This window comes from Octodon degus, unplaced genomic scaffold, assembly GCF_000260255.1.
Source record: "Octodon degus isolate 3935 unplaced genomic scaffold, OctDeg1.0 scaffold00280, whole genome shotgun sequence".
In the NCBI taxonomy this organism is placed as follows: Eukaryota; Metazoa; Chordata; class Mammalia; order Rodentia; family Octodontidae; genus Octodon; species Octodon degus.
Genome location: NW_004524856.1, coordinates 1,991,389 through 1,996,587, shown reverse-complemented (window position 1 = coordinate 1,996,587; position 5,199 = coordinate 1,991,389). Strand labels below are relative to the sequence as shown.

Here is a 5,199-nt window from a genome sequence, read left to right as displayed (position 1 = left end):
TTTTTCTAATGGTGTTTGTAAGTAGGATCACAAGTCTGCATCTTGTACAGCAATTAACCACTAAGAAGAATATATGCAGTGTATTATTTGTTGAAATTGTACTTTCGATTTGATTTGAAACTGTCTCATTGCTATATGTTTATCAATAAAACTTTGAAAAGGAAAAAAAAAACCTAATGGAGATTCTTAGGACCATTGCCTTAACCTCTTGTTTACATAAATGTATGGTTTTGCGGTGCCATATTTCTTATCTTTTCTCCTTTCACTCTCTTCATTGTTTAATCCTTAAATTCTTGCTTTTCATTTAATTGTGTTATGGGGCCGGGGAGATGGCTCAGCGGAATAAGTGCTTCCCTGGCAAGTGCAAGGGCCTGAGTTCAGTCCCCGGTTCTGCCAAAAAAAAAATTAATTGTGTTATACCTCTCAATTTTTATTTCTTCTTTTGCGTTCTTACACTAGAGAGACTATACATATTTACACATGTGGGTCTCGTTTATTTCACTTATGAGTATATCTTCAAGTTGCATATGAAGGCTTCAAGTTTGTCATTCTTCATAGCTGAGTAATGCTCCATTGTATAGAAACACCACATCTTTTTCATCCATTCCTCAGGTGATGGACACTTTGGTTGTTTCCAAGGTTTGGCTATCACAAATTGTGCTGCCATAAACAGGCACACATATGTCACTATGACATGATGTTTTAAGTTCCTCCAAGTGCCTGTGTGTTCCTTGGTGAATGCTCTCAAGAAGGTAAATTCATTTCCTTTTTACATTTCTTTTCTTAAAATTAAGTTTATTGGTACATATATATAATGATCACATTCATCATTGAGAATTTGTACCTGTTCATGATATATTTTGATTCCTCTTCTTTCTCAATTGCCTCTCCTCCCTTCAACCCATTTCCCCCTCCCTATTTATAAGATTTATTTCCATTTTATACTTTTTTAAATCTCTCTTTTCTTTTCCTTTTCTTCCTTTCCCCCTTACCCCACACTAGTCCTTTTTCCTTTTCAACAATTTCTTCCCATTTCACAGTATCTATTATATATTTTGATCCTTATTTGCTCTTTCAGTTTCTCACACCAGGGAGGTAATGTGATTTTTACATGAATGTAGTCCCAAGTTACATCCATTGACCTAAAATTACCTCAAGTTTATCCTTCTTTATGGCAGAGTACTACTCCATTGTATAACAAAACACATATCAAGAAGGTAAATTAGTCACAACACCTACAATCCTAGCATGAAATAAGGCCCAGATGTTGAAAAGAAAAATACCTTATTGTGCAACTATCACAATAATAATTGTTTTTGGTAATAATCATTAACGAATGTTTAGGTCATAGTGGCAGGGAAGGAGAGCAAGAAAACAGTGCCAAAGAAGGAGCAAGGGGATCAGACCTAGACCTCAAGCCAGGTTTCCATGACTACCCAGACACCACCCCTAATGTGCTCCAACAATCTTCCAGCCAGATCCCAAACCTGATCAGGTTGGCATTCCACCCTAAAGGCCATATATCTCTATTTTGATATCCCTGAAGCACCCCAAATTTAACATTTACAAAATGAATTTCATCATCCTGGGGTAGCTGTCAAGGCAACCACCACCTTGGATAGAGGCCCTAGAAGCTAGACATGCTCAGAAAGCTTATCTGTGGATGCTGATGTCTTCTGTCTGGCCTAGCCTGCAGGACACAGTTGCTGACAGGCCCAGGTTCCTTCTATTTGATAGAAGGACCAGCATGTGGCTTCACACTTCCAGGAGTGTCCCCCTCTTGCCTAGGAGAACATCCAGCTGTAGCTGACTGGACCCATAGGGCTCCCAGGACCCTTGCAGGAATGAAAATTGGTGTGCCTAGAAGCACCTTTGGAAGGCAGGTTTTTCTCAAAAAAATTTTTTCTTACCATCTGATAAACTTCTTTCTGTATCATGGCAGTGGGCATTGCACTAAAATGGGTGATGTCAAAGAGAACTATATGATGTATATATTTCCAACCCAAACTGGAGCTTCATCTTGTGTTTATTGTGAATCTACACATTCTTCTCTTCCTGGTAACTATGATTACAAAATAAAATCTAGCTTTGCCAACAGATGGAAGGACAATAGTATGCTAGCACATTATGTGAATATTCCATATGGATATGTGAATCCTATCCCTTGACCAGATCCTGTGCATAATAATGAAGAAACACAGGATCAGTTGCTGAAAATCACATTAGAAGAAAAAGCTGAACATGTTGAGAACTCATGATGGAATAACTTAGAGCATGTTCTTTACTATGAAGCACTGTTGGTATCCTCACAGACAATATCACAGATGTCATATGAAACTGAATCCTGGAAAAGAAGAGCTTCCTGAGAGAACAAAAGAGAAATGTTATTCTGTGACACTTTCCAATTGAGAAAACGTATGCTAGTACATTATATAGTAAAGTAATAAAGGATCTTTTCATGTATTAGACTGTATATTTCTTTTTTCTGCACTCCTATATATTCTTTTATTGTTTCTTTTTTATTTTTTAGAGGAAAAAAAAGTAGTAAAAAGAAATAGTAGAAATGATGCAGAATTTTGCTAAAAATGGTAGGAATTTGACAATAATTGTTGTATTGCATACTGTTGTCTTAAAATTAGTTGTTCAGTAATATGCATGCAAAATTGGTCAAAAAAATTAAAAAGAAACATCGCATTGTCTCATTAGTGTGAGAACCTGAGAGAGTAAGTAAAAATCTGAAAGACACACTAGACACTTTGAAAGGGAAACAATTTGTTCAATGGGGAGTAAAAGGACAAAAGAAAAAAGGTATACTTTTGTATATATGCAGGATAATTTGCATAACTGTACTGCTGATTTCTGCTGGTCTTTTGAAAGGAAGAGTTAATGCTCAATTAGTTTTCACATTTATTTTTATTTTCTTTTTTATTTCTTATAACTTTGTTGCATATTTATATCTGGTAACCTAAACAACTAATTTGAAGATAACATCATGCAATACAGCAACCAGTGTTGAATTCCTATTACCTTGTTTAGTGAAATTTTGTACAGTTTCTAATGCTTTTTCTAAATTACTATTTCATATCCTTTAAAAAATAAAAAAATTAAAGAGAATAAAAAATATAAGCAGTAGCTGTTCTTTTCAATAGACCAGTACAAATCAGCAACACAATCATCCTTTCTTTCATTTTTTCTTCTTTCCCTCAATGCAGTTGTTCTTTCCCTTTGAGCAGTTTTTTTCTCTTTCGTAGTATCTATAATACCTTTAAGATTTTATTTATTGTTTCAGTTTCTTACACTAAGGAGACAATATGATGTTTACACATACTGGTCTGATTTCTCGGACTTATGAGTATGGTTTCTAGTTGCATCCATTTACCTATAAAAGCCTTGGGTTTATCTTTTTTACAGCTGAGAACACTCCATTGCATAAAAATGTCACATCTTCTTTACCTATTTCTCAGTTGATTCACATTTGTGTTGTTTCCAAGATTTAGTTATGACAAATCATGCTGCTATGAACATGGGTGTACATATGTAGCTGTGGTATGTTTTCAGTTCTTCTGGAAAAACACCCAGCATGGGAATAACTGGGTTGAATGGGATCTCTAATCTTAGTTTTTTGAGGAATCTCCACACTGATTTCCACAGTGGTTGTACCAGTCTACACTCCCACGAGCAGTAGAAAAGGCTTCCTTCTTCCTATAGTCCCTCCAGCATTTGTTATTGCCTAACTTCTTGATGTTAGCCATTCTTTCTAGGATCAGATGGAATCTCAATGCTATTTTAATTTGCAATTCTTGAACGACCAATGATGTTGGACATATTTTCATATATTTATTTGCCACTTGTATTTCTTCATCTGAGAAGTGTATGTTCATCTCAGATGCTCATTTGAAATATTAAAGTCTATTATTTATTTTTTGATAAGTGAATCTGGTATGGTCAACAATATGTATACCTCCAGGGTAAATCTGGAGGGGATTTGACTGACTTTGTCAGAGAGCAAAAGTGACATTTTTAATTATATAGGTCTTACTTTAACTTGGTCTTAACCATCCAGCAGAAAAGTGTAACCATGAGGTATTGAAAGTAAAGCTATATTAATATTGCTGAGCTGTAAAAGGCTCAAGTCAGTAACTTCTGACAATTGCCAGTTGTGCTGATAACTCACTACTATTATGAACTATTGGACTATATTGGATTATTTAGCTGAACTCAAGTATCTACAATCTTTAGACTGGCATCAAGTATGAAAAAGTCTTTTAAAGACTTCTCCAAATACAGCTTCTCTAACTGCAATGGAACACCTATCTCTGACAAAACAAAACAAAAAAGGGGGATATAGATGAAGGACCATTTTGTTGTTATATATAATGTAATATATATATATATATTAATGTAATATATATATATATATTATATTATATTATATTATATTATATTATATTATATTATATTATATTGCAGGCAGCTGAGTTAGATAAAAATATTATAGGCAGTCAGACAGGGCCAGGCCCTCCAAGGAGACAGCACAAAAGATGAGATGCCTCACAACTGTGGGAGGTGCAGATGCTCCTGCTGTGAACCAGACCTAAAGACCTAAAGGCCAAACAAATGCTAAAAGATTAGCACCTGGGATTGATATTCTAAATAGGTATCCATCACCTGGAAAGACCCAAGTGAGTCACTAGCCCAACCCCCAACAGAAAGAAACCCTGTCCACCATTCCAACCCCCATCAGGGAGAGACCCTGTCCCATTTCATGCCCACTTGCTACGTGACTCGCTTTCCCATTTGATACTGGATTTAATCAGTTTTACCTGAACAATGGTGCTTGTAATCCCACTGGTTGATCATAGCTTTGTCCCACTTCCTGCCCACCTATGTGAGTTCCCATTCTCTCCACCTTAGCCCCACATGTTTTTTTTTACTTTATAAATAACATATTTATTTTTAATTGATATTTTCATTATTAGTGAGGTTGAATCTTTTTTTTTAATTTTTCCCATAATTTTATTGAGAGACAAATAGCAATGAGACAGTTTCAAATGAAATTGGTAGGACAGTTTCAATAATTAACACATTGCATACACTCTTCCTTGTGGTTATTTGCTGTACAAGATGCAGACATGATATCCTATCTACAAACACTATTAGAACAAATCCCTCTATTCATTAAGAGAATGTAACTATATA

At 35.2% G+C, this 5,199-nt stretch overlaps 1 pseudogene; it reads left to right on the top strand.

The window, feature by feature from the left end:
* LOC111814214 overlaps positions 1-5,199 on the top strand; it is a 59,341-nt pseudogene that overhangs the window by 22,842 nt on the left and 31,300 nt on the right.